The sequence below is a fragment of the Ruditapes philippinarum genome, unplaced genomic scaffold (assembly GCF_026571515.1).
Source record: "Ruditapes philippinarum isolate M1 unplaced genomic scaffold, ASM2657151v2 ctg2063_1_1_1_1, whole genome shotgun sequence".
NCBI lineage: Eukaryota > Metazoa > Mollusca > Bivalvia > Venerida > Veneridae > Ruditapes > Ruditapes philippinarum.
This window is the reverse complement of record NW_026853715.1, coordinates 453,616-479,748: the sequence shown is the minus strand read 5'-3', so window position 1 is coordinate 479,748 and position 26,133 is coordinate 453,616. Positions and strand designations below refer to the sequence as shown.

At 32.1% G+C, this 26,133-nt stretch overlaps 1 protein-coding gene across 2 annotated transcripts in view; it reads right to left on the bottom strand.

Annotated features, from left to right (window-relative positions):
- The window catches only part of LOC132737636 (uncharacterized), a 151,478-nt gene that overhangs the window by 50,726 nt on the left and 74,619 nt on the right, over positions 1–26,133 (bottom strand). The gene's annotated exons all lie outside the window — the stretch shown is intronic.

Genomic DNA, 26,133 nt, shown 5'->3' with positions numbered 1-26,133 from the left:
GGGAACTCAAACTTCAATAGAGAGAAACTTCAAATTAGGGGAACTCCAATTTAGTAAAACTCCAATATAAGAGGAATTCCAATAAAGGGTCCAATATAAGGAAACTCCAATATAGGGGAATTCCAATAGAGGGAAACCCTAATTTAGTGAAACTGCAATATAGAGGGAAACTCCAAATTAGTGGAAACTCCAATAGAGGGGAACTCCAGACCCACTTAAAGGTCACAACTCATTCCTGGGTCTATCAGATTCTTAAAATGTTCTAAAACAGCTGAACAAAATACAAGTCTCAAATAGTTCAAGAACTCCAAAGATTTGAAAACAGCTCTGAAAGTGCTCTTAAAGTTTACAAGAACATATCAAGTACCTTTTTAGAAATGTTTAATTGTTCTATTTCAGGCACTTGAAGTATTGAAGTACTTATTAAGAATAGTGTATGAAAGATCTCAGTCCACTATTAAGTTTCAATGTAATATTGATGGTATTACTAAATTTAGTGACTATAAATCAGTGCATGAAAAAGATTGAAACTAGCCTAGATGCTGCTGAGCACAAAGAAGAAAGAATTAATCTATCAACAGTATAGAGCCTGGTGTTAGACTACATGTATATGCAGACTAGCCTGTCCAGGCAGAATAGGCTAAACACTTTTATTTCAAGCAAATTAAGAGCTAAAGATAATTGATTTATATAGATCACTTAAAGGCTATTGTAATCATCAATGTAGTTGACATCTTATGTATTTTTTCTGAAATATCATTTTATAACTTGAAATTAGGCCGATATTAAATCTAGAAAGAAACAAGTCACCATGTGATGTTAACGATTCTAAGTTTAAAAGGGGCACAACTCCAAATATATAGCTTTTAGAATGATTTCCCTTGCCTCCAGATTCTTGCTAATTTTCATGAAAATTTTGAAAATGTATTTAAATGTGTAATATTGTATAGTAGCAAAAAGGAAGCAATTTACACATTGCCAATGGCACTTACAAACCACATAAATTACCAAAAAGTGGTCAAAAATGCATGAAAAGCCTTTACTGTGTTAGTAATGCAGTAGTAATATAGTTGTAACTAGAAATGTGTCCATAGGACACGGGTGCCCCCACCGCGCCACTGTTCTCTCAATCTTTTTACTAAGTCAAGGGAAATAACTCTACAAATACTGGATAAATTCACAAGCGAAACCCCAGGTGCAAATCTGAATATGCTGAGCAACCTACCCATAAGGTTTAATGACTATGTCAAATCCTTTTTGAGTAACTTGCGACACAAGTTGAAAATTACAAAAAATTTCTAAGTGAAGGGCAACAACTCTAAAAATACTAAATAAATCCAGAAGAAAATACCTGGCGCATAACTGCACATGCTGATCAATATTCCTGTAAAGTTACATGACTCTAGATAGGTTAAATACTTTTTGAGTTACGTGCGACACATGCTGAAAATTGCAAAATTTTACTAAGTCAAGGGCAATAAATCTGACAATACTAAAAATATCCAGACAAAAATACCCAGGTGCACAACTACACATGCTGATCAACATTCCTGTAAAGTTTCATGACTCTAGGTCAAATACTTTTTGAGTTACATGCGACACAAGTTGAAAATTGCAAACTTTTACTAAGTCAAGGGCAATAAGTCTGAAAATACTAAAAATATCCACATGAAAATACCCAGGTGCACAACTACACATGCTGATCAACATTCCTGTAAAGTTTCATGACTCTAGGTCAAATACTTTTTGAGTTACATGCGACACAAGTTGAAAATTGCAAAATTTTACTAAGTCAAGGGCAATAACTCTGAAAATACTAAAAATATCCACACGAAAATACCCAGGTGCACAACAACACATGCTGATCAACATTCCTGTAAAGTTTCATGACTCTAGGTCAAATACTTTTTGAGTTACATGCGACACAAGTTGAAAATTGCAAAATTTTACTAAGTCAAGGGCAATAACTCTGAAAATACTAAAAATATCCAGACGAAAATACCCAGGCGCACAACTACTCATGCTGATCAACATTCCTGTAAAATTTCATGACTCTAGGTCAAATATTTTTTGAGTTACGTGCGACACAAGTTGAAAATTGCAAAATTTTACTAAGTCAAGGGCAATAACTCTAAAAACACTAAATATATCAACACAAAAATACCCAGGTGCACAACTACACATGTTGATCAACATTCCTGTAATTTTTCATGACTTTAGGTCAAATATTTTGTGAGTTACGTGCAACACAAGTCGAAAATTGCAAATTTTTCTAAGTCAAGGGCTAAACTCTAAAAATATTAAAAATATCCACACGAAAATACCCAGGTGCACAACTACACATGCTGATCAACATTCCTGTAAAGTTTCATGACTCTAGGTCAAATACTTTTTGAGTTACATGCGACACAAGTTGAAAATTGCAAAATTTTACTAAGTCAAGGGCAATAAATCTGAAAATACTAAAAATATCCACACGAAAATACCCAGGTGCACAACTACACATGCTGATCAACATTCCTGTAAAGTTTCATGACTCTAGGTCAAATACTTTTTGAGTTACGTGCGACAAGGGTAAATCTAAATGCCCGCCACTAACGTGGGGGCACAAAAACTGAAAAATCAGTCATTCATCGTACATAATCTGTAAAATATTACTTGAATCTTGAAACTTTTTACTTTTCCTTACATCTTAGTTAATTTTTCTCAAGTTTGATTTTATTGAAATATTTTGACCCATCTGGAGGCATGTGGCTTTAAATTACTGTGCCTTGTCATGATAAGTTTCATATTGATACCTTTCAAACTGTTTGAGAAATGGGATACCTGTACATTAAATTTTTTAAAGAACAACAAGAACAATGCAGCGATCATAATAGCTCCACTTTTTCTATGAAACAGACAAACCAAAAAAGATGTATGCATATTTTCAGATTCAGGATATTCAACTGTATAAAGAATATTAATTAAAACCAATTCATAATACCTGCTAAAGTTCAAAACAATTAAGATTTTTCATAAAAAATCATTTGTTGTCCTTTCCACAGCTGTATATCATTAGCAAAAAAAAAAATAAAAAAATTGTCATTTGATTCTCATTACTGCAAACTGCTGCATTAACTCCATGTAACAACTTGCGTCATCTGAACTTGCAAGGAAAATCAATCCATAAACAAAACTGTAAATGAACATTTTATCATTGATATAAAATTTCATTGATAACAGAAAATCTGTCTGTAGTTGTCTGAATATAATCACTGGTTATATTAAACATGCACTGTGAAGTTGTCCATTTATATCATAGGAACTCGAGAACGGGACCGCAGATTGCGGCGCATATTTTCGATCGTGTAACGGTTTTTAAAAAAACGTTTCTGCTACATCTAAACATCTTTTAGTATTATCCGAGTATATGGCCTCTAAAAATATGTTATCAATTGAACCCAATCTGTCTCTTTTAAAACTGGTTAAAATTTACGGTATTATAAAAAAAGACAAGGAGTGACATCCGCTATTCGCCGCCACATTTATGGCATGAGTTTTTCCCCTTTGGCTACAATTGATTACTATTTTTCCAGAATTTTGTTCCCGTTATTTTTGTCAACTATCGGGTATCGTCCGGATATAACGTTCACGGTTTATTGTTTACATGTGTTGACATGTATAGGCGGCATTATAACGGGCATATTCGTGTTTTGATTTGTTAACATGGCGAAAACAGACACTTTAGTAATATGGTCCAACTGATTTTGCCTAACTGAAAAAAGGAATATTAAAACATTATCCATAGATAAATATTTTAGGCACTCATCTGGTATTCATTACTAGAAAAATTAAAACAAAAATCAAGCATATCAAGGGGTATAAATTACGCCAAACGTTGCGGTAAATGGCGGATGTCACTCCTTTTCTTTTTTCAATATACCGTAAATTTGACTGATTTTTAAATTCGCAGATTATATTAAATTGAGATTAGATAATTAAAGACCGCCCGCTGGCATAATATGAAAAGATATTCAAAGGTCGGACAAACAATATGTAAAGCCGATACGGATTCTGATTTATGCGCCGCAATATGCGGTCCTGTTCAAGAGTTCCTATGATTTATATATAAGAAAACTTGGTCTTTAATTATCTTAACAAGAAAAATCATCAACATAAATTAACATCATCATGGTCATTATCATCCTCATCATCAGCTTTAAAATTAACGTCAGATATTATCATAAAGCAGTATTACAATTATCATTATAGATATAATCATCATCATCATCTTTATCATTATCATCATGATTATCATCATCATCTTTTAATTATCATTATCATCATCATCATCTTTAACAACATCATCAGATAGCATCATTATATGATATATTATACTTTAAATCAGTGACATTGTCATCATCATCTTCATCAGTACCCCCCTTATAAGTACCACCAATGACAATGACATGAAAAATAACTAAAAAAATATGTAAGCACTTTTGTAAGAGATAATCTACAGCAATTCAAGAGCACTTTCTCACCAATAATTGGTCTGTAAATCATAAATAAAATATTTACATTCATGTTTTATCTGTTTGATCAAAATATTTTGCATTGAATAATTTTACCTTGAAATAACACATAAACTAACTAACATTGCCAAAAGACTTGAAACATAAATCATAATAAACATAAAATAGTTTACATATCTTCCCTACTAAGTTTTAAGTCTGATTTCCATGAAATACCAAAAATACCATCTGAATTATCGAATGGATCATTTTTCTTTTTTTTTTATTAAAAACAAATGAAATAAATAATAAGGAATAGTATATTTTACTTACACACAATACTTTGGTATATTGTTGGTATCAGCTGATTCCATACCCATCATTTATATATATAATAATTTCACACAGCGGAAGATATTTCACATCAATATCAATCACATCAATCAGATGAATATCGATCAAAACTTTCCTCTCTCCTTGTCACCTTAAAATCCAGCCTATTTACACCTATGATGTACCTAATTGTAATTCATGTAGGTAATTAATGTCATAAGTCCGTGTAATCAATGTTACATCCACTATTTACTATCCCCAATCAGTGACTGTCTATAAATCAATCAGCACAGGTCTGTAACGGCTTTTACAATATTTCACCTACCTGTATTGAAACATGAATATTGTATTTTGAATGTTACAAGAAATTACTTCATAGAGATAAGTATAATATTTATATCAGTCTAAATTACGAACATTATACACACAAATGCCTTTTATGTTTACTCATAAAAAATATCCCTGGTCAACACTGCATATCATTTTCAGTTTAAGTAAAGAACCCGTTAAACATAAACAAATAAATATATATATATATATATATTATTACTCTTATTTTTAAGGAAATCTCCAGACAACTGTTTCAATAGACTGCTCCCCAGAAAATCATAATTATACTGTATAGGAAAAAAAGCTAAATGAAATATTCATGTTAATTTTCAATTAAAACGGAATGCCAGTTTCAATATATACAAAAAAAACCACCATTCAACCAAAATATTGTCCCAGTAAAAAAACCCTATTCCAATACAATGTATTTTTAAATTTCCAAATGTTTTCTTAACTTTCCACATGAACAACTAGTAAAATATTCCTTTCCTATATTATATACCCCACAACTGATGTGAAAAGCTTTTGTAAATCTTGGTAACTATATAACTATACATAAAATATAGCTCTCAAATTCAGCCAGTCAAATAACTAATATTATATACTCCCTGAAACAATTTATACACCAGTAACCTCTTCATATAGCATTAAATTGTACTTAAAACATCTATTTTACACAGTGAATGAGAGCGATTTATTTTCTTATGAATCTTTTATTTCCTTTATAATCACATGAAAAACAACAACAACAACATTAACATTCTTGCACTTGTCATTTTTTTCAGATAAAATACTACAAGTTTATGTACTTTCATCTACAATTATTAAACTTGGAATGAGAACTTGAACTTAAAACATGAAGTGAAGTGTGTTTTCTCTGTTTCTGCAATAAAAAACATAACCCCCCATGGACATGTGTGTCTAGTCACGTCTACAAGAACAAAACTGTTTTTCTCATTAAACTATTAATACTTGGCCTTAAAATATGTTTATGTTTCCAATACCTACAACATAATTTGTGATACACCATCAATCTGTGATACATCAATCTTATTGTGACATAACAGTTTCATCATGGATTTGAGATTTTACTCTGTTCACAATTTTTCAACAAATCTTAAATTTAACTTTATTTTTCAATACATATGTAAAATGGTGTAACCTTCAAATAAGCTATCACCTTTCATTTTAATGTTTTTCAGTCAAATTATCTATCTAAAAACTTTACATAAATGTAATCATTACAATCAATGTATTACAATATTTTATACTTAATGAATGATCATTATTTACCAGTATGTCCCATTTTTCAAAATATTCCCACCAATTTAAGCTCAAATTTAGCCAAATAATAGATCTGTAACACTGGAAACAAACATGTTTTTTGGCCTATAAAACAGTAGTTTGTTTACCTTCGGTTGCTTACCATCCAATTTAAAACCAAGTACTGTTTGATGAACTTTTAATTGGTACAAGAATTCTTTAAAATATTCACTCATAAAAATTACCTATATCTGACAAAAATAAACATGTACCAATTAAACATGTATTTTTTATCCAAAAATTTTGCAATTAAATGGTAACAAAAAATCTAAAAAATGCTTATCATCAAAGTAACAATATTCTTTCACATTGAGATCTAAATTTAAGTATTATTCCTTACATTACCTTATGAAAGTCCACCTCTAAATTAATTTACATATACCTGTAACAAACATATTGCATGTACTTTATAATCAACTAACATATCTTTTCCCCAGGTATTACTTCACAACACATAATATTTCCTTTAACTTATTTTATTAACTTCCTTAAAAAAAAAGAAACTACATATGTAGCTGACCAGATATGTTATCTATAAAAAGCGTTCAAACACATATCTTCCTTTTCTTGATTAAAAAACAAAACAAAAAACATGATAAATTTATCTCCATCTCAACATATATTATTTTAACTTCCCTATCTGGCCAGGTCAACACAACTATTTCCTAATAAGCTTCCAAAATAAATCTGTCTAACGGTCCATTAAATCAAGTGTTTAAATCACCCGAAACTTACTTTTAAGCCACCTATATTTAAAGCTACACCCAAAGATAATGTGAAATTTTCTTGTATTCAAAAACAACTTTACTGTTTCATGCATCAAGAAGCAATTTTGTAAATATAAATAATATTGTAATAGATTTAAAGATATTTCAAATCTTTAACTAAAACAAGCAAATTTTGTTCAGTTTACAAAAATAATGCCTTTCTTTATCATTGTTTTGATGCTATAATTTAATTCTTTGACAAATTTTCATGTAATTCAAAACTGTCACAGATTGTTAAAAATGCTTTAAAATAAGCAAGTTTCTTTAGATACAAAAAAAACACCCTAAAAACTTTTATTAAATTTTATCCACAAGTTTTATAAATAGTAAGGTTTTAACCTGAACTGGACAAATCTCATACTCAATAGAATGCAGTCACCTCCAAACAAATTTAACAACATACAGGAGACAGGAGAGCTATTATGGTAGACCCATCTCTCAGGATGAACATTTAAATATTAGAATCTCGCAAGGATGACATATTTAGTCAATATATACATTTTAATTCCTTATATCTGACCTCTGACTTCTGCTGAGGCCTTGACTTCGGCCACATGGACCCAAGTTTAGTGCCTGACCCTTCAACTAACATTGGTGAACATTTGTGCCAAGTTGTTATGAAATCCCTATATGCATGTAGAAGTTTTGCTCCAGACAATGTTTTCCTCTAACCTCTTAGTGTGACATTGACCTTTGACGTAAAGACCAGGTTCATGGCTCGTGATGGTGAACATTTGTATCAAATTTATTATACTTAAATATATCCATCCATGCATGAAGAAGATATGCTCTGGACAAAACTGGAAGTTGCAATTCCATATAATATGATCCATTTTTCTTTCTTTTTGGGGGACATATTAGTAGTAAAAATGAAATTTCTTTACTACATAACAAGAAAACAATTCATCAAAAGAGGATAATGGACTAACTCATGAATTGGCTAATTGACATTTTTAATGTTCTCATTAACATTCTCTCTCTCTACTTACATAAGCAGGAATATTAAGTTGTTTTATGAGCAAAAGAATTAACAGACTTACTATTGTCTTCCAGCATGATATATTTATCAATTCTATTATATAATAGCAGTCAGACAGCACTGGGAATAGCAACCTATCAGTGTTCAAATGAAAAGATAAAATCATCAAATCCATATCCTTTTCCATCTTTTCTTATCTTTCACTTCCTTTTCGATTTCAACATCTATGATGATGCTTCACAAAATCCAGCTTAGACATGAGAGGTGAGTTTGACAGTACACATAATTTTTTAATTTGACTGGATGCAACCATGTGCTTTTAAAATGTAAACAGTTTAATTACAATGTCATTTACGACCTATGCTCTCATAAGTTGTTGGTTTCATGACGACCTACACTCTCATAAGTTGTTGATTTCATTACTACCTACGCTCTCATAAGATATTGGTTTCATAACGACCTACAGTCTCATAAGTTGTTGGTTTCATAACGACCTACACTCTCATAAGTTGTTGGTTTCATGATGATCTACACTCTCATAAGTTGTTGGTTTCATTACTACCTACGCTCTCATAAGATATTGGTTTCATAACGACCTACAGTCTCATAAGTTGTTGGTTTCATAACGACCTACACTCTCATAAGTTGTTGGTTTCATTACAACCTTCGCTCTCATAAGTTGTTGGTTTCATTACGACCCACGCTCTCATAAGTTGTTGGTTTCATAACGACCTACACTCTCATTAGTTGTTGGTTTCATTACTACCTACACTCTCATAAGTTGTTGGTTTCATTACTACCTACGCTCTCATAAGTTGTTGGTTTCATAACGACCTACACTCTCATAAGTTGTTGGTTTCATTACGACCCACGCTCTCATAAGTTGTTGGTTTCATAACGACCTACACTCTCATTAGTTGTTGGTTTCATTACGACCCACGCTCTCATTAGTTGTTGTTTCATTACGACCTACACTCTCATAAGTTGTTGGTTTCATAACGACCTACACTCTCATAAGTTGTTGGTTTCATAACGACCTACACTCTCATAAGTTGTTGGTTTCATTACAACCTTCGCTCTCATAAGTTGTTGGTTTCATTACTACCCACGCTCTCATAAGTTGTTGGTTTCATAACGACCTACACTCTCATAAGTTGTTGGTTTCATGACTAACCTACACTCTCATAAGTTGTTGGTTTCATAACGACCTACACTCTCATAAGTTGTTGGTTTCATTACGACCCACGCTCTCATAAGTTGTTGGTTTCATAACGACCTACGCTCTCATAAGTTGTTGGTTTCATTACGACCCACGCTCTCATAAGTTGTTGGTTTCATAACGACCTACACTCTCATAAGTTGCTGGTTTCATTACTAACCTACACTCTCATAAGTTGTTGGTTTCATTACGACCTACGCTCTCATAAGTTGTTGGTTTCATTACTACCTACGCTCTCATAAGTTGTTGGTTTCATTACGACCTACGCTCTCATAAGTTGTTGGTTTCATTACTACCTACACTCACATAAGTTGTTGGTTTCATTACGACCTACGCTCTCATAAGTTGTTGGTTTCATAACAACCTACACTCTCATAAGTTGTTGGTTTCATAACGACCTACGCTCTCATAAGTTGTTGGTTTCATAACGACCTACGCTCTCATAAGTTGTTGGTTTCATAACGACCTACGCTCTCATAAGTTGTTGGTTTCATTACGACCTACGCTCTCATAAGTTGTTGGTTTCATTACTACCTACGCTCTCATAAGTTGTTGGTTTCATTACTACCTATGCTCTCATTAATTGTTGGTTACATGATGACCTACGCTCTCATAAGTAATGTTGGTTTCATTAATACCTATGCTCTCATAAGTAATGTTGGTTATATTACGACCTACGCTCTCATAAGTAATGTTGGTTTCACTAATACCTACGCTCTCATAAGATGTTGGTTTCATTACGACCTATACTCTCATAAGTTATTGTGTCAGTACCTTAAAACTATCAAAGATGTCCTGTCACAGCTCTGTTTCAGAAGTTTGTTTCAAGGGATTTCTTCTGAAACTTATTTTTCAACCCTTTGTTATTGATACTTCTTCCATTTTTCCCTCAAAACCATTTTTCCTACACCAAAATCTACTTGTCAGTTAACCACATCTTTTTGCAAATTTCATTACTAGAATGATCAGAGTAATCAACATAAAAAACAACCTCCTCATAAATCATATCATCAGATCTGTGACCTTCATCATTATACTTAACAAGAACAAACTAAAAACACATTATGTCTTCATCTTTACATTATCTTAACTTTCACCTTCAATACAGTCAGTTAACTAACTAGAGAGGTCTTGTTTGAATTACTAGTTAGTCCAATATACTTTGTCTAATATAAAAAGTGTTAGTATTTTCAACAAATAAAAAATTATAAATAAACACTATTTAAGAAATTTCTGATAATTCAAATTGCTCATGTCAGTTTTTGATAAATATATTAACACTCAAGAAGGCCTCTCTTGACTTAAAATAGAATAGGCATTAAAAATGATTTTAATAAATAACATAAGCAATATAATTGACCCTATTTTATAACTGCACAAAACAACTAAAACTTAAAAGTTTGCAATGAATCTCAATATAAGAACAACATATGTTAACATATAATCTGTAAAAAAAAATCATCAAATCAGACAAATTTTATGTTCTGTTACATCAATAAAATACATGTATAACAAGAACATATTTTGCCAATGGCAGACTGTAAAATATGATGTAAATCCATCATTTATGTTATAGATTAAACTAATATATTACCATGATGAAATATCAAATATAAAGTCTGACAATTCTTTGTTCTCTTACATACATATATAAAATGTATATTCTAACACGACCCGCATTTTTCCCTATTGAACATAGAGGAACCGAAAGTGTGTGTTATTATGCTATAAAATCACTGTTTGGCGTTCTATTTTTAGACATGTGACATAATCATTCTATACGTGACGTAACCACTAAAAATGTGACGCGCTGACAATAAGTACGGAAACAAATCAGGCGCAGTTTAGCTAATTATAATGTACGGGCGCATTTATTTGTTGATTTCGTGTTAGAATCGAAATAATATATCCAAATCGGTGATTTTATTGCTTGATAACATCACTGTTTGTCGTTCGGATGCGCATCATTATATCACTCGGGCTACGCCCTCGTGATATAATTCCCCGCATCCGAACTCCAAACAGTGATGTTATTGAGCAATAAAATCACAGTTTGGGATATATTATTTCTTAAACAATAACATATTTTGCCAATGGCAGATTGTATAAATGTGATGAAGTAAGTGCTGATTAATCCATCTTTTTTGTTACAGATCTTTTATACTAGTATAAAATTCATAAACAATATCAAGGTTTAGGGATTCCTATCTGGTTTAATTTCCAATTTATTTCTGCAAAGCGTGGCTTAGTTGTAAGTTTTGTGTCACATCAGACCTGCAATGTAAACCTTGCTGGCAGTGTGGGTTCAATCCTCACTAGGGGCAAGTGGTTGCTGCCTTGAGCAAGGAACTTTACAAACATTGATCTTTTATTAAACTTTTTTATTTAAAGTTTTATTAGTAAAAGTTTATAATAAGAACTTTATTGAAAATTGCACTCAAACGATTATTTGAACAACTTTTATTAACACTTGCAAAACAAGACAGTACATTTCCTAAATCAAGATTATTTGTTTTCATTTGTTTTAAGGATTGAAAAATCAATAAAATTAGCAGAAATCCTACCAGGTTTACAGTACTTTTTCTTGGCTACTTTATAACAGACAGGTATTTATATGATATCTAATAGCAAAACTTCATTTTATGATTGTGTATGTTAAACTCATAATTATTACATCAACCACTTATTTTATTTACACTTGTATGTTCTTTTACATAGTCTGAGAAAATATACTGTATACATGAAAATGGGAAAGTATGAAACCAGAAAATGGAAAGACATAAATGCAAAGAAATACCATTATGACGAAAAAATTGTGAAAATTATGATAATCATTTTATCATTCTTAATAATCATAATTATCATTGCACTTTCATGTTTCAGTCATCATCCTTATATGGTTTCATACCGTTGGTTTATACAAAATTTATTTTAGTTTGATTGTGTAGGAAGCTATTAGCTTATAAACACACTTTCGAATCCGTTCCTGGAACTAACCAGTACTGAGATATGAGTGTAATATTTCTTGCTCAAGGAAACAACAGCTGCCCCTGTCAGGGTTTGAACCCATGCGACTAGCCATTATGAGATTACTTGTCCGAAGCGTTAACCACTTGCATACATGTGACATCCCGGCGGGATTTAAAAAAATCCCGATATTTCAACACTGATCCCGATTCCCGATATTACAGCTTGAATTCCCGATATTTAAAAAAAAATAACATAAAAAAATCAAACACAGCACCTGTATCTAAAATGTAAACCGTGCCTCCGGGCATTGATAGTTATTTGTCCATATCCTAAATTATAGCGGATTAAATGTTGAGTCGCTAATTGACAGCAAGGTGACGTAATAAACAGTTCCAATACCCAAAGTTATTCTCACATGTTTAACTTATCACGTGTTGTGTGTCAGTCAATTGACCTTCTTTTGTAATTTGGCAGTAGGTATTACACGCTACGTCATCAAAACTACCCTGTAAATTTACATGTATGAATTCGGCTCAACCTTTGATTTTCTTTGATTAGTGCCGCACTGATAAAGATAAAAGGGGAGCAGAATCATTTAAAGTGGATCATTCAAAACCGAGATGTCTAATTAACCTATTTTTAGTGAGTGGGTAATTTTTTGTTTTGTTTAGGAATTACGCAATCATCGAGGCAAAAATGTGGATTTAATTAACAGAACGATTCTTGCATTTATTCTGAGTCTTTTACTTATGTTACGATATTTAACTGTCATAGTCTTATGTTTATGAATAGTTGTTGCACGTTTTCAAATAGCTTGTGTTTAATTATTGAATGACTGAAAAGACATTATAATTCTTCAAACTGAAAATAATGAAATGTGAAAGTGTGACTGTTTTAGAAATAGCCAGTATGACTACACTTATTTATTAATCTATTTATTTATTTTTTTGGTGAAATAAATTAATATTGATCAACAAAAACATCATAAAAAGTATTATCATTTAATGATTTTGAGGGTAATATAGATTCTTTGAACCAAATGTGCCAAACACGCACTGAAATTCGAGTCGATAAAAAAATCCAGTTTTGAGCCTCAAAATCCAGCTGAAAATCCAGATTTGGCCCATTTCATTTGTCACATGTATGCACTTGCCCATGTCACCATCATACTGTTGTTTTCGTACTTGTATGTTTTGGTCTAAAACAGGCTTAATCAAACCAAGCCTGCAACAATGTTAGGGTGTTTTTAGTGATTCTCAGTTTTCTCTATTTTTCGTGTACTTCCATGTTTCAAATATCTTCATTGCTGCACCATAGACCAGTGACAGTGACATGAAGACTTATCCGAGTGTCCTGCAACAAGTTCTATGAGACCTAAACATAACATTTGAATAAAGAATGGCCAGAATAAATGACTTCAGAACATTAGTGCAGCTACAACCAACTCATAACAAAAGATGCATATCACCAACAAAAGGACTTCAAAGTGACAAAGTTAACATGAAGACCATACACAGGTAACACTCTTTCTAATGGAGTCCACAAACGTTGTGTAATCAAGCATCAACCCTGCTTGATTTGGGCAGTTTGAATTTTGAGTTGAGGGCCCCATCCCCCCTCCTCCCCCTGCTTTCGATATCAAACAAGTCAAATTAAACTTGCTAGGATAGAGGCAAGTCCAACAGAGATCAGAAGTACAGAAGTAGCAGGTGCATGTAATCACAAGACATGGTTTTATCCTGCTTCTGTTTAAATTATCAGCTGGATAAAAACTTGCTTATCTCCAGTCATTACATCACATGGTTAGCTTATGATGAGTCACATGGTTAGCAGCAAAACAAAACTACATAATTATAGACCCTGTTTTATCAGGGAGGGGGGGGGGAAGTAAGGATGAAACCATTTAAATAATCTTAAATCAAGATTAAGGTGTTGTTGGTGGAAAAGGTTCATCAGGTTCACTGCAAAAGTGAATTTTGGCTTGCTAAAGCTTGCCAAGATACACTTGATTCTAGCTTACTGGATAAACCTTCACCATTCCAATATCAACCATGTATTCTCTATGTGCCTTGCAAGAAAGTAAAGTGATTTGATATACCCACTCATAGACATAGACAAGCCAGTATTGCATATACTGCCAAGATTTCTAAGAAATCATTCTTTGATTGATTTATAATGAATGTTTACATGCCGGTAATCTAAATGTTTCCAGTAAATCATTACCCACCTGTCACTATATGATAAAATAATCTACTTGAGATTATTATAAATTTGATGAAAATGATCACTACAGGTAGATAGAAACAACATGGCATTCGGACAGAATACATTCTTGGTCTTTATCTGTAGAAAAAGAAACACTCTGAATTCCAAACTATTCAACATATCATAAATACATTTTGTATATTTAAACATCTGTTCAGCTATTTCTATGCAGGATTAAAAGTGTTGCATACTTCTCCAACGATGGAATCATTAAAATTTTGAGCCGCATCATGACAAAACCAAATAATGTGTTTGCGACCAGCATGGATCCAGCAGTCTGATCAGGATCCATGCTGTTAGCTATCAGTTCCTCTACTTGTAATAGAGTTGGTAAGCGAACAGCATGGATCCTGATCAGACTACACGGATGCGCAGGCTGGTCTGGATCCATGCTGGTCGCAAACGCACTATGTTGGTTTTGTCGTGAAGCGGCTCAAATATGTTTGCATGTAACAGATATTGCATAAAAACTGTTAAACATTTTAAAAAGAAACAATAATATCAAAATATGTTACAGAACTTTAAGTCATTAAATGAAACAGGATAGCTATGACATGTGTTTACTATGCTGTTTATAAGATACATAAAAATATATTTATGTCTTCAACACAATATTAAACTACTAAACTAATTTTCTTACATCAATATATCTTTTTTTACAAGGAAACACTTACATCGTAATTTTCTAACACTTAAATACTTGCATTTAATTAAACATCTGGAAACAATTTAAATTGTATTTTTGTATGGCAAACATGAAAATTATCATGGTTATGTTGTGTTATTTTCATGATAAATATTTAAAGATATACTATAATATTATGCTTGTCCAGGAGTAAAATATTTTAATCAGGGAAATTTATTGAAATCAATGAAATTCTTACTGAATATGTCTAATTTAAATAAAAGAATGAATAAAATATTTATGGGAAGCTGTGTTGCATATTACAGTACAAGTTGGTCTATTCTTAAAAAAAAAAAACAACAGTTTTTTTTAAAAATATTTTCAATACATTCATATTGTGATCATCTTAAATGTGTGTAGAATTTTAAACATAACATAATTTATCTACTTTGTGTGAAGTGAATTATCAATATTTTCTAATATCCAATTTGAGCATAGCACACCTTTTAACCCAAACCAAAGCAGAAATTGCCACTAGAGCCTTCATATCTGTATATGACAATACTCTGTACTTTAGATACCTCAATTCTTTTTTAAATCCCTAAAAACTTTGAATGGACTGTTCCAAATAAACAAGCAGGGCAAAACCATTGCTATAATTCAAGTAGTTATAAAATGATTTTGTTTTAGACATAGAAAATCTAGGGTTTTTAACAAAGGGAAACTACTACTATTTTCATGAAAATTTTAGTCAAGTAAGAGTTATCTTTCATACAATCACCAAAAAATCCATTTTAATGTTGGTTTCAACAGTTTATCTTCTGTAAAGATAATTCAATTGTCACATGAACTCTATCATTAATTTCCTATCAGAGGTTTAATAACCTTTTAACATGATTGATTTACACCACTGAATCATTTGAGAAAATTAATGGAGGTCATTAATTTGTAATTTGAAATGGTCTCATTTGAATTTTAGTTCATGCTCATGTGACAATGTTAGTGTTTGAGGAGCAATGGCTGCTCATTGTCCGTCTGTCCATTTGTCTGTCATCATTCCATCATGTACAATATGTTTGTCAGCGTTACAGCAGTTTTAATATTGCCCTAATTTGAACAACTCAAGTCATCAGTATGTCTTGGTTTCTTTCTATAAAGGGCCAATTCCATTAATCTGTCAAAAGGGGGCAAATGAAGGAGAAAAACACTGTCACATATGGATTTTGGCCACCTCAAAACTTGGAAAACACACTTTGTTGTATGTGATTAAATAAAAAAAGACCACCACCAAAAATTTAAAATGGGCAGTTTCAGAATTTTTGAAATGACAACCCTGCATTATACATTGAGAAGTTGTGATCCCTTTAAGAAATTGACACATTAATTTTGTAAAATCTTTAAAAATCCTCTTCTCAAATAATTCAAAATCTAAAATCTTTTATATCAAGCATGTAGCACCAATTAGTATTCCCCAAAAAGTTTTTTGAAATCTACTGAGGTCACCAGTTTATTATGTTTATCTCAATGACTTTTAAATCTGCTGTGAGAGATAGACCATAAGACTCGATATTCCACATCAATATACACCCAAGGATTGAACCTATCACATATGAATTACTAAAACTGATGCACTCCCCATTGACCTAAGTGGGCGTTTTTGACATTGTTTGTTTGTTTTGGGTTTTACGTCACACCGACACAGTATAGGTCATTCAGCGACGTTCCAGCTTTACTGGTGTAGGAAGACCTCAGGTGCCCTTCCGTGCATTATTTCAGGCACGAACGGGCACCTGAGTAGAACCACTGACGTTCCGTAAGCTAGCTGGATAGCTTCCTCACATTAAAGAATCCAAAGTCCCTGTTGGGATTCGAACCCACAGCGGTGAGGGGCAAGTGCGTTTTTTGACATATTGTGGCAAAAACTCCAAAGATATAAAAAACACTGATGAACAGAAATCCACAAAGAAACAAAAGAATTCTTGTTACTGACAAAAGAAGTAAAGAAATGAACTCATTGTTATTCTATAATGTTTTCTTTATTGCCTTTTCTCTTCTCCTCTTTATTGGCACCCTCAGGTGTTTTTGGTCTCCTAAAATCAAATTACTATTACATAAAAGAAACTCAAGTCTATTACCTATGTCCTTGATGCATCAATTAAGATATAAAAAACAAAGAAATTCTCCCGCAGGAAATCAAACACAGACCCCGCAATGCACACTTGATTATAATTTCCAATAAATTTCAACAATGATTAGTGCTAGACAGTGATAACAGGGACTATTTCACGATATTATATCTCTTTATTTAATCATCATGTCACTAAAAAAGGAAATGCAACAAAGGGTGATGAATTGATTAAATGTAATCATGTCTGCAAACTTTCTAATGTCTGCAATTTATTCGAGCTTCTTTCATTTCATCTAAAAAGTAATAACCCAATTTCAGATAATCTCTCTAGAAATTATTCCCAGACTTCAATCATTCAACTATCAAATAACATTTGATAGACTTTGACATAGGGCCTCCTTTCAACAAATTCTATTTTTCTAAATTTAGAGAGAACAAGTTTCCTCGATTTTCTTTATTTACATCCATTTTCTTTATTTACATTGATTTTCTTTATTTACATCTATTTTCTTTATTTCATTACAGGAAATTTAGCAAAATTACATAACACAGCTTTCTTTGCCGAGATGACCATGCAAAATTAAAAAAAGCGCTCATTCTTTTTACAGCATCTTGATTCTAATCAATTAAGATTAATTAAAACTACTAAATGAAAAAAATATAAATAACTGAACATTTTTAAAACTTAGAAATTTATGTCATTTCAAAATCTGTAACTGGACATGAAATATACCATTTTTTTTCCCAACATATCCCGGGAAACAGTTTGTTATAATAACATCAGTATCAAGAGAAACAATTTTAAGAAAAAAAATTACATTTTATCTGTAAATTATAACTAGAATTTTGTTACAATGCATACATAAATTATAAAGTATCCTGTTTAAAAAAAAAAAATAAGTCATGAACCAAATATAATCTAGTTACTTCATGGTTCCATAACTGGGGCAAATGGCGCTCTCTAACAAACCACGGTAATATGCATCTACACCATGGGCTAACAACAAGAAGAAGGCTCCAAACAGGTGGTAAGCCCATTGCAGTTTCAATTTCATCATATTCTCAGTTATTGTCTTCATGAGTCTCAAAGGAACTTCATTGAGGTTTTTTTTGCCATAAAGCGACCCCATTTGATGGAGGTCTTAAATAATATTATGTGCAAAATTTCCCACCATTTGCTCACTTCATTTTTTAGCAAAATAATTGAAGTGTTTTAATCGAAAATTGTTTAAATGCTTTTAACTGAAATCAAGCAAAAAATTTATTTTCTGTTTGTTTTTGTGTAATTTTCTTTCATTTTCGCATGTTATTTTCCCCATCTATTCTTTTATTGCACCAGTTGGTCTGTAGGATTTTCAAAATTATGTTTAATGGCTTTTTGACCATTTGTGGTGTCCCTTTAAAAAAATCTATGCAAATTGCTACATTTAACATTTCTATCATTTCTTAAAGATCATATGGTGATTTTCCAACTATCTGCTGAAACAAAAAGTAATTAACCTTTGTCACATATGTGCAATCTGACCAGGCTCTATATTGTTTGCTTTGACTTTTTTGGTGATTCTACTCAGGCGTCTGTTTGTGCCTGAAATAATGCATGGAAGGGCACCTGAGGTCTGACTCCATGAGTAAAGCTGGAATGTCACCATGTGACCTATACTGTGTTGGTGTGACATAACACCCAATTAAACAAGCAAACTTTGAATTTTTATTCAAACTGATAATGGACAGTTTTTCCTCTCTTTCGTTTTGCTTTAAAATTGGGTGTTACATCACACCAACACAGTAGGGGTCATATGCCCACTTTCCAGCTTTACTGGTTGAGGAAGACCTCAGGTGCCCCTTCTTGAATCATTTCAGGCACAAAGGGGCATCTGAGTAGAACCACAAACGTTAGCTAGCTGGAAAGCTTCCTGACATGAAAAAATCCACAGTCCCATGCAAGATTCAAACCTATATTGGTGTAAGGCAAGTGGTTTAAAGTCAATGACCTTTACAAATTGGCCATAGACATTTCAAAAATTGAAAGATCTAAAGTCAAGTCAAGTCAGTTTGGTTGAGGGTTAATTTAGAAAGATGCCCCTCTTTATATTCTATTCATATCATCATTTAATTTCCTTTCAATCTCAACAACTATTCTTACATACTTTACTGCCAGAGAGATTATTCTTAACATACAGTTACTTTGATAATGAAAATTCCCGGAAAATATGCATGTTTCATTTACAGATAATCCCCAAGGGTTTTGAATAATGCATTTGGCTGTCAACCTACCATATCAATTAAACTTGATGAATAATGTGTCAAATTTCTAAATGTAAGTAATTCCTTCAATATATGTTGAAGTTTAACTTATTTTGTAATATCTGTCACTATGTCTTATTCATAATGTACATCTATATTTCAAAAGAGAGGTTTATTCTTGAAACAAAAATATTATAAGAGGGGAATATTCAAAATGTGAGTAATTTCTTAAATTAAATTCTTTCATTGTGTTGTATTATGCTTCACTAATTTTAGCCCTTTCAACAAATTTTCCAAGCAATTAAAGGGGAATAATTCCAAATAAAGCAATGTACAAGAGTTATAGGTCTTTAAGTTACTGACTCTGTTAGAAAGCCTTTAGTTAGGAGTGTCTTTAACCAGGTATTTTCTTAAGAACAATTTCAAATGAAATCCTTATTAAAAAATCATACTGTTTAGCACAAAGACTTGCTTTAAATTCCAAGTAAACAAGTTATGTGGTTAATGGCATGCTAACTTGCAGATAAAGTGTTAAATGGCAATAGTTGTAGAATTGGCATTTAGTTAAAAACATATTTTGCTAGACCTATCATATCACAAAATAAAACTGAGTAGAAAAAGAAATGGAAGATATTTATCATTAAGCTATCAAAGAGTTGAATTATGATGAATTTAGTCTCTGAATTGAATGACTGGCATGAATTCCTCTTGGGAAATAATTGACACTTTCCTAATCACCTAATACAAACAAATGTGCCTGAGGAATTTGCTAAGAACAGTTGAAACCATTTATAATCAAAATGAATAACCTTTTTTGTTAAGTTTCTTTTTTTTGTCTGTCAATTTCTTGGTCTTATTTTGGTGGTCTGAGTCCACCTAACCAACTTTCCAGGATAACTACACAGTACATACCAAATTCATTAATGTGACCGACAACTAATCTCACATATAAGTTTTGAATCAACAATACATTTTTCATGCAATAAAATCAAGGAAATTGCTTATATCCCACTAGAACAAATCATACTTTTCAAATATATTTACTTTAATTTCAAGAATATGTGACTCAAAATAAAAACGAGCCAATTTATATATAAAGGGTGCATAACTTGTGTATCACAATTCAGTTGATTGTTATTAACACCAAACTTGCATGTCAAGCAAGAATCAAAATGAGGAACACCAAACTTGCATGTCAAGCAAGAATCAAAATGAGGAACACCAAACTTGCATGTCAAGCAAGAATTAAAATGAGGAACACCAAACTTGCATGTCAAGCAAGAATCAAAATGAGGAACACCAAACTTGCATGTCAAGCAAGAATCAAAATGAGGAACACCAAACTTGCATGTCAAGCAAGAATCAAAATGAGGAACACCAAACTTGCATGTCAAGCAAGAATTAAAATGAGGAACACCAAACTTGCATGTCAAGCAAGAATTAAAATGAGGAACACCAAACTTGCATGTCAAGCAAGAATCAAAATGAGGAACACCAAACTTGCATGTCAAGCAAGAATCAAAATGAGGAACACCAAACTTGCATGTCAAGCTAGAATCAAATTGAGAAAGTCTTTCAAAAGTTATTGAGCTGAAACTATGGTCTCTGGACAGATATATAGCACTGTATCATAAAACATCCCGAAGTTCTTCCTGCATAATATAGAAATGATAACATTCCATCATAAAACATTTTCTATGTCAAACAACCAGTATTATGTATTCTAGTACACATTTTTTCTCAGAAAGGCAAATTATAATTGTAATGCTACAATATTTCAACTGAAATCCCCCCTCTCTCTCTCCAGAAAATAAATCCCCTCCCTCCATTAAATCAGCATTCTAAATACAAAATGTATTTTATCACATGAACTTTACTCAAAGATCAACTTGGCAGTCACATAATAAATCTAGCTTTAGAAAAGAAACAAGTATCACAATATTGTAACAATTTTCAAAGGTGAAAGTCATGATTTTAACTCTGAGACAGCTGGCAGCTACAGAATCGAACCATATCTGACCAAAGAAGACTAAGGTCAGCCAACCATAACATCTGTGCCATCTGATCATGGTCAGCACTGTTCCGTCTGCACTGTTAGCTATTCAGTCAGTATACATGTTTTGATATAATCCCAAACATAATAATGGATGGCTTTGTCCAAATTTAAAAAAGAAATGCATATTTGAAATAATTATTTAGCAGGAATTGATTTAAGTGTGTACGGGCATGTGTAAGTTAGTATATAGTTTGGAAAAGTAATCATTTAAATTCTTTTGACTTCTCATCTCTGTTTTTGAGGGGTTTCAATGTTAAATATTTCTAGAAATGGTAAATAGGGCAGGTGTTCAATGTTTATTAGAAGTATTATCAGTGGAATCATCATGACCAATTTGAGTCCTGAATCATTAGATTACATCACATACATTATAAACATAATGGTCTGTTTTCCATGAAAGCAAAGGAGGAAATACAATATAAAATGTTTGTATTTTGTCTAATTTTTACTACTATTTCATCACATATTTTGGTCACATCTTGGCAGTTGATCCATACTACAGACTTTCCTAGATTACACCTCCGTAAGTTATTTTGGTTGGGTTTAACATGGCACCAACACAGTAAAGGTCATATGGTATCTTTCCAGCTTTTCTGATGGGACAAGACCAAGGGGGCCCTTCCATGCATTATTTCAGGCATGAACGGGCGCACCTGAGTACACCCATTGATGTTCCGTAAGCTAGCTTGAAAGACTCTTTACATGAAAGAATCCAAAGTCCCTGTTAAGATTTAGACCCACAGTGGTGAGGGACAAGTGGTTTGACGTCAACAACCTTAACCACTCGGTCACATAATTATGTCCCTTAACTAACTACAAACCCTACATGATTTCTGAATCAGAGGTGGGAGACAAATAACCATTTAAGTCAATGTCCGAGATCAACTGTCATGGAGAAATTGTGCTGTGCGTGAGGATGGAAAATGCGACTTCTGGATTACTTATTTGATGCTTTATTGATCCAATATAAAATAGTTATAACCATAACTAATCAAATCATAACCCTAAAATATTTATATTTATAGTCTCAAGTAGTTAGAAATCTTGTACTTTAATAGCTTCATTAATTTACAAAATAAATATTAAAATGCAGCATTCATCATTTAAATATTGCAACAAATTTGCTGATGCCACAATATTTATTGACCAATAAAATTATTGATTTCATACAGAAAAAGCCTATGATCTAATTTTCTTTATGACAACAATATTTTCAACAAGGTATTTCTAGCAGGATTCCAATTTTTTTTCCTGCAAACAAAATCTTTTCAAGAATAAATGAATACAATATAATTACACTCATAAATCTGTAAAGTAAAAAGTCTCTCAAAGCCTGGAAATAGTGTACAAAACCTATCTGACGAATACTTTATTCTCAGACGAAATTAAAATAGTATAACACTAGTTTCGCTTTTTTTTTCCTTTTTTGTTTTTTTGTTTTTGTTTATTAAAATGACTAACTGTCCTCAGGAGTAAAATCATCAGTATAAGATTGTTGTGACAACAATAAAGTATAACACACAATCAATGAATCAATGGAACAAGCTGTAGATGTGTTCAATAGAAACGATAGGCAAGAATAAGCTATAAAAGTCCTGCTGTGGATATTTGACAGAAATTTGTCCTTGGTTTGATTGACGTTCCCATGGGAAATTAATGACACTGACTGTATTACATAGCCAAGCTTTGTCCTCATCCAGTCCTCATCATTTGTAAGATATATGTGACAGTGTAATCATGTACAAGTCTATAAGATCTGCCTAGATAATTGCAAATGACGTTATCAAAGAAATTCCATGTGCATGTCTAAAGAAATCTACAATAAAAAAACTTTATCAAAGAAGTGCCACAAAATTTTCAAAGACACATAGCAATGTGCACTGGATTGCAGCAAAACTACCCAGTATTTTATGTATTTTGATATAATATTATTGCATTAAATAGAAATAAAAAAAATTATGAATCCACCAAAAAAGCATAAAAATTTACCAATTGTCAGAAAAAATGCGAATAACACCATACCATGTATAGTCCAAGTTGGACGATAATGAGCATCTATGAAAGCTGCCAAGTTGGAATTTTTGTTGGAATAATGATGTCACACCCTCTATAGTGACAAAAATGTTCTAGATAAAGGTATAACTAAAACTATTGAAAAGACTTAGGAAATTGACCCTGGTTTATTTACAATATTGACCAAAATTGGGTGATATTCAATTTTGGGCCATATTCACCAATTCATTACAGTGAGTGTTTGTAATATTTAATATTTCTCTAAATTCTGATGGCATAACTTTGAAAGAAACAAACCAATCAAGAAAATGAGTCTGGATTGGCTGAACTTTAAATATAATGTGTGCCAAAAGGTATCAATCAAAATTTTCTTAGACAAGAAATTGCAACACAATATTTATCTCACACCATCAAACATGACATGCTGACATCAAGATATAAGAATGAAAACTAGTGGGAGAAACATAACACTGTGAACATCAGTCTGTTGTAATGCCAGTACTTTCAGAATGAAAAATTTAAGAGGACAATTTAAAGTAATTGTCAACAGGAATAAATCAGCAGGGCAAAGTAGGAGGTGGTGTTTAATTACAAAATGATGTTTTATATAAAGTACCACACAGAAAAAAACTTTACAAAGGGAGTGGGATGATAATTTTCCATCTTTCAATCAAAGCAATTAATTCCCAACTAAACTACAAATCATGACCAATGAGAAATGTTGTCATCAACTGTATTAAAAGTACAACATGAATTTACCAGAAATAAATCTGTCTTTCAGTGTTCAAGGTTAATAGAAAGAAGCATCAGGACTTCTGATTTGGTTATTTACTATCAAAAAGCTTTGCAAAACTAACTCACAGATACCTACCGCCAGGGGTCAGTACTCTCAGTACCTGGAAGGTGCCCAATGAACCCTGATGAAGCACAGACTACCCTCATTGATACCTTGATACAAAAAATATTTTGATAATTTGATAACCTAACAAATAGAAAAAAAAATGACAAAAAGCTTTGTCAAAGAAACCTGAGTAACAAATAAGCTTTGTCAAAGTCAACAAGAACTAAAACAGTTTGTTAAACAACTGACCAATAACAATTTTTTTATCAAATTGACCAGTAAATTGATTACTTAACAGACCATAACAAAAAACTTGTCAAAAATCTTTCTCTAACTAAACAGTAGCAGAAAGTTTTCTTCAAACTTAACAATAAGATAAACAGTAACAGAAAAACCTTTGATATAGTAAACAATAACAGAAAAGCTTTGACAAACTGAAAAGGAACAGAAAAGCCTTGACGAACTGAACAGGAACAGAAAAGCCTTGACGAACTGAGCAGTAACAGAAAAGCCTTGACGAACTGAACAGTAACAGAAAAGCCTTGACGAACTGAACAGTAACAGAAAAGCCTTGACGAACTGAACAGTAACAGAAAAGCCTTGTCAAACTGAACAGGAACAGAAAAGCCTTGATATAGTTAACAATAACAGAAAAGCTTTGTCAAACTGAACAGTAACAGAAAAACATTGACCCAAGAGGTATCAATCAAAATTTTCTTAGACAAGAAATTGCAACACAATTTTTATCTCACATCATCAAACATGACATGCTGACATCAAGATATAAGAATGAAAACTAGTGGGAGAAACATAACACTGTGAACATCAGTCTGTTGTAATGCCAGTACTTTCAGAATGAAAAATTTAAGAGGACAATTTAAAGTAATTGTCAACAGGAATAAAACAGCAGGCAAAGTAGGAGGTGGTGTGTTTAATTACAAATGATGTTTTACATAAAGTACCACACAGAAAAAAACTTTACAAAGGGAGTGGGATGATAATTCTCCATCTTTCAATCAAAGCAATTAATTCCCAACTAAACTACAAATCATGACCAATGAGAAATGTTGTCATCAACTGTATTAAAAGTACAACATGAATTTACCAGAAATAAATCTGTCTTTCAGTGTTCAAGGTTAATAGAAAGAAGCATCAGGACTTCTGATTTGGTTATTTACTATCAAAAAGCTTTGCAAAACTAACTCACAGATACCTACCGCCAGGGGTCAGTACTCTCAGTACCTGGAAGGTGCCCAATGAACCCTGATGAAGCACAGACTACCCTCATTGATACCTTGATACAAAAAATATTTTGATAATTTGATAACCTAACAAATAGAAAAAAAATGACAAAAAGCTTTGTCAAAGAAACCTGAGTAACAAATAAGCTTTGTCAAAGTCAACAAGAACTAAAACAGTTTGTTAAACAACTGACCAATAACAATTTTTTTTATCAAATTGACCAGTAAATTGATTACTTAACAGACCATAACAAAAAACTTTTGTCAAAAATCTTTCTCTAACTAAACAGTAGCAGAAAGTTT